Raw genomic sequence first — 9,538 nt, forward strand, 5'->3', positions numbered from 1 at the left:
ATGTCTTTGGAAGCTTGCAAATAAGGTATTAGAAGAATGGGACACCTAGGTGGATAAACGGTAAATTAATCAACAAACGCTCATAGGGTGTTAACTTAACAATGTGACCATTATGTTCTCAGATATCATTCAAGGACCGCCCTATCTAACACTAATTCCTGACGTGTTAATGTTAAATGTGGCAGTCACTTTCATTAGTGAAGAGGCATCCAGGTACCCATACTTATAACTTAATTTTACTAGTTTTAATTGGTATTAATTATTTTCTATTTTTTTATATCTAGTGTACAAATTTACTGAAGTACATTTTGCTTCCCAGTTAGATGGGAGCATGGGGTAAAATGGTAGCATTTTTTGAAATCAGAATATTGCATCAAAAGCTTGTTTTGATGATTCCTTGCTAGAGGGTCGATCTCAGTTGTCACATCAGAAATAATTTCTGCCATTTGTGAACATCTAAACTTGATCAAAAGCTGTAGTTTTCTTCTACATAGTTCCTGAAATTCTTAAATTTTATTGAGAAATTATCCACGATGAAGGAGTCTCGGTTTGTGTCTTTGATGGCACTGCTGTGCGTTCGTGAATGTGGTACTTTTAAAATCTTCTATGAAAGAATAATATGTAGGTTTTACCAGGACTGTAAGGCCAGCTGTGTTCAGAGAAGTTTCACCCCACCCCTTCCAAAACTTGTCTCTTTGTATCTCCCCCAATATTAGTTCCATTTTGAAGAAGTGGCCACCCCTCACCTTTGCCATTCCAAAATTATAATGCACGAGATGAAAAGAAAATTCTAAAGTGGGTAGTTGATACTAATTATGCGTTAGGTGTTTGGTTAAAATTTACAGTAGGTTAGGCTATATTAATACGTTCCAGTGGAATCTGGTGTTAAAATCAGAAGGTACTTTGTTGTTAGAATGAGTAGACATAACAGTGATGTTAGTATTGCTGTTTAGATTATGAGATTTCTTGGAGGATCAAATTTATGGTAGATGATTGACAATCTCTCAGGAGACGCAACAGGTGTTTTGGTTCTTCTCAAGTGCAAGTGATGCAAGGGTCGGTCTGTTTCTTTTAAACTCTTTAGGTGTTATGTTATGTTAAATCAATTTGTATAGCGCATAGCTACCCGGAGGCCTCCCAGTGCTTCAACAGAACCTTACGACAGAAAGTACGGAAGTCAGTATAGCCATGTTTTCAGTAGCCGCCTAAACTTAGTTCCTGGTCGGTGAGACGAACAGGTAGAGGGAGAGAATTCCATAGCCTTGTCCGTAGAAACGACAGGGACCTACGACCCCATCTAGCCTTTTTTATAGGCGAGACTGCTGCTACGGGTGCTGATGAGGACCTGAGGTTTCTCGGGGATTTGTAAAATGTGGCCAGAGATCACAGTTGTGGGGGACCTTTATCATGTTAGGACCTATGTATATAGCATAAGGCTTTGAATTTGATGCATTGGCTACAGTCGAGCAGCGTAAGGTATGGGGAGCTGGTTGAGCAGATTCATGTTTGGGGATATTGAAAATCAATCTAGCGGCTGTGTTCTGTACCACTTGAAGCTTCCTCTTAACATACTTTGGGGACCCTTAAAAAAGGGCATTCCCATAGTCCAATCGGGAACTGATCAGTGCCTGAATAATTAGTCTCTTGGCCATGAAGAGAAGAATTTTCAACACCTTCCTCAAAAGTCTGAATATGCCAAAGCACACGGCTGAGGTTTTCTTTGCCTGTTGGTCCATGGCTAACCATGGGTCAAGTCAAATCCCAAGACTCTTAATGTATTCCTTTGGAACTGGGAGCTCTCTCAAATAAGTCAGAGTAGAAAAGGATGGCTATAGCAAAACTGGAGGGCCCAAAAACATGACCTCGGTTTTGTCTGTATTAAGTTTCAGTTTACTTTTTGACATCCAGTTGGAAATAGCACACAGGCCAGGACCCATCTGGCATGTTAGAGTAGATTGTTGATGTAAGATTGTCCCCATAAAGTTAATCTTCCTTTTTCTACCCCTGTTTCAGCCTTAATCAGGTTTGTTATTGTATTTTTAAAACTATAGGAGTAATGGTGAATAACGTACTTACATTTGGATTTCTTGCTTTCAGTCCCATGTTTATAGTTAAGTGTTCTCGTTTCCTGACCTGGGTCGGGTTGGAGGGAAATTTTCGGTTTCTGGTCGACTGCTAGAGGAGTGGGAGGCGACTCTGTGTGTTCATTGTAAACGGTGACCTTGACTACTGTGTCAGTGTATTATATGGACGAGTGAGTACAGTTATGGTCCCTACCATTGAAAAAAGACTTGAATGACTTTCACTCAAACCACTCCTCGTCTGGATTCCACACTCAATGAAGATCAGAATTGAAGACACTTGACAACAGTTTTTTTGTGGTCCTTTATACCTCCAAGGAACAAGCTTACCAATAAAGTGGTGTCCTCTTCCCCCCCCCCCCCCCCCCCCCCCCCCGCAGTTTTCATGATTTGAATATTTTTCACCTTTGCACTCCTACTCCGTCTGTGACTGCTTGCACGACATCCACATCTCCATGAGTAATACCTGGCGACTACTGAATTTCCCAAATCATAGTTTTGAAAGGTCCAGAAAACCTCATATAGGGTTCAACTCTTACGTAAATCTGTGTATCACTTGGATGCGTTTACAATTGCAGGTCGAGTTGTAAGATCTCCTACCATCGTACGAAGTATAAACTGAAGAGTTTGGGCAATAATGGGGACTGTAAGGGGACACAGCACGTGACATTTTTCAGAATAATGTTGATGTGACTTTTCCAAATAGGATGTATTTTCTCCTATGTGACTTCAAGTTCCATAATCAAAAAAATGCTGAGACTTATGCTGCTGATCTATTCATGCAAGATCTGGAATTCAGGCTGTCCTACAGTGGGTGATGTTAAGGGGTCCTCTATAACATCCTTTGAAGAGACCTGAACCCCCAGTATCAACCATGGAGTTCCTTTAAGTGGCAAAATTCTGAAAGTATTCGGGGTCGATTGTGTACATTAGTGAAGCACTGAAGAAGAAAATGTTTACTTCACATTGAAGCAGTGTGTTGTCCCCCATCTTTCTATAACTGGCCCTGTTACAGTACCCTTTTTTTTTAACATGAGTGGACTGACTTCACATATATTGTAAATTTCACCACAGCATTTTACATGGTCCATCTTACTGACAATTTAAGAAAACACATTTTCCCTTTATCTGCACATGCAGCTGGGAAAAGTCACATTTTAAGCATGTGCGAATTTATAGACCCCTGACAAGTTGTACTGTACTGTAGAAGCGAATGCACAGTTGCGGCCGTGAAAGTCAGAACTACGTTTGTCCTTCAAGGTGGGAATGTGCAATGTATCCCCCCCACATTTAATGGCGGTGTAGGGGAAGAGATTTGTCCAAGGGAAAACATTCTTGTGGCAAAAAAGATGTGAAAAGAAAAGCATCCAGTTTTATCCAGAAATTATTCATGCAGTATTTTTGTCCCAGTGGAAAGTCTGCACGTTCAGATTTTGAGACTCTGAGTGCTTCTCAAAATCTTTGGTTGTCCTATATTTCGAATAGCACATCTGGATTTTTGAGGGCCAAAATAGTTTGAAATTTCCTCAAAACATGTGGGATCAAGTTTTTTTTCTCAATCACTTTTCTGAACCGTGCCCGGATTGCTAACTGAAAATATTGTCTTGACATTATCAAAAACTCGCCTAAACTACCGAAAGAGGTGCCAAGGAACTTCAGTGGCTGAACCGCATCAAACATGTGAATTACAAAAAAATGATTTTGAGTGTCCCCTAAAACACCTATGAGTTACCAACACACATCACTATAAACTGGTAGTAGAAAATGATGGAAGTCCAGGGACTAGCCAATTAGCAGAGGTTCAGAAATAGTGTGCAGCATCCTGGATTTTTGCAATCAGAGTTTTTTCAGGTTTTAATCATGTGACACTGTTTCAGGAAAATAAAGCCCTCATTACGAGTTTGGCGGTCAGCGGACCGCCGCGGTGGAGATGGCGGTTGCACCGCCTTGGGACTGGCGGTATAGACTGCCATATTGTGAGTACTGGGAAGGCACCTGCAGAACACAGTCAAGTGTCCGTCTGAACTGTCATTGTGGACGGACCGCTGATGCCCGCAGCAGGCCTCTTCAGGCCGGTGGTCAGACAGTTTCCACCCACTGTATTACGAGGTTGCACACTGCCAGGACTTTCCGGGGTGGTCTAAAACCATAGCTGAAAACCACAGCTGAAACAAACAACATAAAATGAAGCACACACCTTCTGGACACAGGCACGTCCGTAGGCGCCATGGCACGCAAATTGCAAGTACTTACAATGCTCCTGCTGGCCATTGACATTCAGGACCAGCGACGCCAACTTAGACACCGGCCGTAAGTACCCCATCCTAGCACACACTGGAGGGAAGGACATTAGTACACACACACACACACGTGCATAAAAGCACAGTCACCATACATGCATGCACAAGAGAAGACAGGACAAGCTATGTAGCATTGACACCAACGGTGCCGTTGTAGGTAAATATTATTGGAAATATCAAAAATGTCATGATAATAACTATTTACAAAATGCCACAAGGGCCAGAGCATCATTATCCAAATGTCCCGGACACACTGGGTATATGAGGACTGCCCAACTTGACTCCTGACTGGAATGTGCAGACCTCCACAGGGCAGGGGCATCAATGGGACATGCAGGCACCTCCGGGATAAGGGGTTGGGGGGTGTGATCAGGGTTTGGATGGGGGGGGCGTCCTTCCTCTTCTTAATAGGCTCCCCCCCCCCCCTTACTGTCCTGCTTTCAGGGGGACGCCTTAGTCTTGGCGCTCTTTTCTGCATTCTTAGATGGGACGGTGGTTGAGGCCACCACAGCAGGGGACCCAGATGGAGTGCTTCCAGGGCTGGAGGTGTGAGGTGCAGGTTTGCCTGTTCTGGCAGCACTGCTGACTGTGGGGCATGGCAAAGCCCAGAGGAGGACAGAGAGGTGGAAGGCCGTTTGGGGGGGAACAGGGACTGGACCAGGGGACGGGAACAGGGAAAACTCATGCAGGGATTTCTTTTTAGGGGCAGCAGGTAGGTCATGGGTCCGTGGGTGTCTGTGTGTGTGTGCTGTGTTTGTGTTGGGTGGATGAGTGTGGGCATAATGGTGTACTGGGAGGAGTGGAGGAGTTGGTGGGGGGATATGTGAGTGAATGTTGGGGTGGTGTGTGCAGGTAGGGTGGATGTGGTGCATGTGGTTGTGTTGACCATTGTTCATGCGGATGTGGTGTATGGGGTGCATGCATGGTGGTCTGTTGTGGTGACAGTGGCAGTGACCGGACATGTGTCTGGACCTGGGACTGATGATGTGGTGTTTGCATGTGTGAGTGGCAATGTGACTGTGAGGGGGAGCAGGTAGGGGTGTCAGGGTAGGTAGTGGATGTTGTGTGTGCATCTGAATGGTGGGTGTGTGCATGGCGGTGGTGGCGTTTGTGTGCATGTGACTGTCCTTGCGCTCTGTGTCTGTTGGAGGGGAGGCATGCTGGTATGAAAGTGTACTTTAGATGGGAATTGGGAGAGGGATGTGGGAGTGGGAACAGGTAGTTGGAAGGGGGACGCAAGAAGAAGGAACACTGGCTGCCATCAGTGAGGAGGCCAGAGTCTGAAACGATCTCTGAAGGGCAGACAGGGCACCGTGAATGCCTTCCAGGAACGCATTTTACTGGTGCACCTGGGATGCCAGTCCCTGGATGGCATTCACAATGGTTGTCTGCCCAACTCCTTATTGAGGGTAGCAGGGCTGACTGGGGCAGAGGCGCTGGGACGAAGGAGCTGCCCACCCTCCTGGGTGAGCGGGCAAGGGCAAATGGGTGGGGAGCTACAGGGACGGCGGTGCTGGTGGACAAGGATGGTGCAGGTATAGGGCCTGAAGGTTCTGCCACCACCAAGGAGTCACCATCGGAGGAAGAATCAGATGATGGTGTTGATGTTCCTGTCTCCCCTGTGGTGCTCCACTCACCCTCTGTCCCACTGATCCCCTCGGCTCTGCTGGTATCGGCCTCCTGGGTCCCGTGGGATGCAGTTTCCCCACTCGCCAGTGCCCCTTCTTTGTCAGATGATGCTGTGTGCACACAAAGACAGAGAAGCAGAGGGAGAGAAGGTGGTACAGTGAGAGACAGGGTGTGAGAAAGAGAAACATGGAGCATGTGGTCAATGCCAGCGCAACAGCCACACACGTCACTACAACATACTCCAGTGCCATGCCATTACATGCCATGCCTTCACACACACACGCCACTGCAATGACAGCCCACGTGGTCCACCTCCGTCATACACTCATGCCGACACAATGTATCCTGTACAAGATGAAAGCCATACCCTCAATACATGCCTGACCCACCCCATTGGCTCATGGCTCTATACGATCACTAGACCCAAACTTAATACTCTATGGGTGTTTGGAGGCGTATTTGCACAGCCACATAACCCAAGAACATATAGCTGTATGATGTGAAATCTCAGACTTCGCAGACTACACATACACCACATGCCAGCAGATAGGGATATGGACCCACCAACACTGATTGGATAGTTGGGAGTAGAAAATGTGTGTGAACTCCAGAAGCAGGAATCCTGTCCACATCTAAGACCCTGCTCATGTACTACACAGTTGCCCTGTCATCGATGCCACTTAGCAGAAAAGTCAAACCCAACTCACATCCTGCATGGCATATGAACACATGTATGTAGCACATCCGGCCTCTGTGTCCCAAGCCTAGTCATACAGTAGCTACCTAGCACACATCTCACAGCCTTCACACACTTCAAAGGCTGCACCTATCACTCACCACATAACCTAAGTATGAATGTGAACTCTCCCCTTTGTGGCTGCTGCGCTGCCCTCAAGCACCCATCCACCTCTGGGTACGCCACTGCCAAAATGCAGGACATAGGTGTGGTTAGGATCCAATGGGCACCCCTCCCTCATTGGGGGGACATCCCCAGCTGGGCCTCACCGGTCTTCCTCGCCCAGCATCTCATGTCCTCCCACCGCTTACTGAAGTGGGTACTCTGCAGGGCATGGACCCCCAGGGTCCGCACTTGCTTGGCAATGGCACGCCAGATTCCCTTCTTCTGATGGGCGCTCACCTGCATGTATAACATGGAGAAAAGGAGACAGTCATGAAGTGTGGCCTCTTAGGGACTGCATTGGACACAACACATCTCCTGAACACACACACATTTTAACCTTTCAGTTGTCCTCACAGCCCTCAGCCAGGTCCTTCCACAAGTCACTCATCCTTGTCCCAAGGCCCCCATCCGCATTCGTACCACTCACAGACACTGCAATCATAGTGCACTCACCTGCTGCCCTGGTGCCCCATACAACTGAGCATACAGGAGTAGGACAACCTCAACAAGCTTCTCAAGTTCTTCCTGTGAGAAGGCTGGGACCCTATCCCCTGCAGCACGTGGCATCTTGGCTACCAGTGGCAGAACACAGCAGCACACGCAGTGAAATTATTTTCAGCATGAGTGCCAGGAGTCCAGTGAACAAGAGCACATAAAATGGTGGTCACGGCCGCCGCGGACATCACCGTCACCACCGGCGGTGATCGCCATTGGCTTATGTCTCTTATAGGCAATCATGTTAACCAATGAGGAGTTGCACGGTGGTTGCAACCGCCTGCCGCCATGACGTCTTACGCCGGCGGAATTCACTCTCTTCCATCTGTCCTGTGCAGGCAAGACAGGCGGCTGCTATTTTTCTTCTACAATGTGTACAGAGGGAGTTTATAAGGTGCGTCATGTATGTTTAATAGTGACCTGTGCACAGCTCCACTGCGTCCACACAGTCCTTTATGCACATAAGGATTGCTACTCCCTCCTATTCTCAGGTACAGTGGAAGAATGATGGTGAAGAATGCTTCTGTCAACAGGCCCCTGGTCGATCTTGCCACCCTTGAATAGAGGCCCGCCATCCATTGCTATCGGCTCAACCGTCAGACCATCATGGATCTTGTGAGGGTGTTGGAGCTGGATCTACAGCCTGATATTCATCATCCCAATGCCATCACACCCACAGTAGAGGTGTTGGCAGTCCTCCACTTCCTTGCCTCAGGGTCCTTATAAACAACAGTGGTCTCGGCTGCCGGAATGTCCCAGCCCATGTTCAGTAACGTCTTGAAGAACGTCCTATGTGCCCTACTGAAACATACTGGCAGCTACATCAGGTTCCCCAAACATGACGATCTGCCCGCCCACTGTGAAAGCAGCCTTCCATACTGTAGCACATGTGCCATGTGATCGGGGCTATTGATGGGACCCACATTGCCCTAGTGCCACCCAGGAGAAGTGAACAGGTGTTTAGGAACCATACAAACTTCTACTCAACCAATGTTCAGGTGGTATGTCTTGCAGATCTCTACATCACTCAAGTGACTGAGTGGTTCCCAGGGTCAGTGCATGATGCCTACATACCGCGGAACAGCAGTATCTCACACCTGATGGCACCACTGCAAAGGGATCGTGCCTGGCTCATCGGTATGTATTGTGTCATATGTGTGCCTTTGTGTTCTGCACACTCTACACCACCTTCCAGATTTACCTACAGTTTTCAAAATGCCCAATACCTCTGTGTAAACAGGTGACTCTGGTTATCCCAACCTGCCATGGCTACTGACAGGCATCCGACTACAGCATCAGAAAACCGTTTCAATGAGGCCCATGGTAGGACCCAACCGGTAATCAAATGCACCTGAATCTGAAAGCCAGATTCAGGTGCCTGCACCTAACTGGAGGGGCCCTACCGTACAGACCAGCAAAAGTGTGCCAGATCATTGTAGCATGTTACACAATTTGGCTCTCAGACGTCACATCCCATTACTGGATGCTGAGGAGGGTGCAGCTGTGCCAGTGGCTGATGAAGTGGACATGGGGAGTGATGAGGAAGGGGCTGATGAGGATGCAGCTGATTCCAGAGCAGAGCTGATGCAACAATACTTCCAATGACTTAAAGGTATGTGTCAAAGCCATGCTATGTAACCAGTAGCAATGTCTGCTGCATGCAGGGCTGCTACCAGGGTTGTGTGTTCAATGTGTGTTGTGCCTGGACGCCATGGAACGGACCTTCCCCCTGAGGTCGTTCCTCCTCTTTCTGATGTCCTCCCTTGTGTGTGGGTAGCTGCTGACTGCGTTCACCTTGTCGACGATCCTCTGCATTAGCTCTGTTTTCCTGGCCATTGATGTTTGCTGGACCTGTGCTCCCATCAGTTGTGGCTCCACTCTGACGATCTTGTCCACCATGACCCGCAACTCATTGTCAGTGAAGCGTGGGTGCTTGTTGCATGAAGTGGGGGTGCGTACTATTGCGTGTGAGGTGCAGTGCGGGCGGCTGATTGTTATGGGGTGCGTGCAATTTGTGAATTATTGCTCAATGTGCAGTGGTTTGTGGGTTGTGTATCTCTTGCTCGTGGGGATATTTGCGTGGAGGTGTGTATTATAGTGTGGTGAACAGATGTGTGTGGTGTGGGGTATTC

The sequence above is a fragment of the Pleurodeles waltl genome, chromosome 3_1, assembly GCF_031143425.1.
Source record: "Pleurodeles waltl isolate 20211129_DDA chromosome 3_1, aPleWal1.hap1.20221129, whole genome shotgun sequence".
In the NCBI taxonomy this organism is placed as follows: Eukaryota; Metazoa; Chordata; class Amphibia; order Caudata; family Salamandridae; genus Pleurodeles; species Pleurodeles waltl.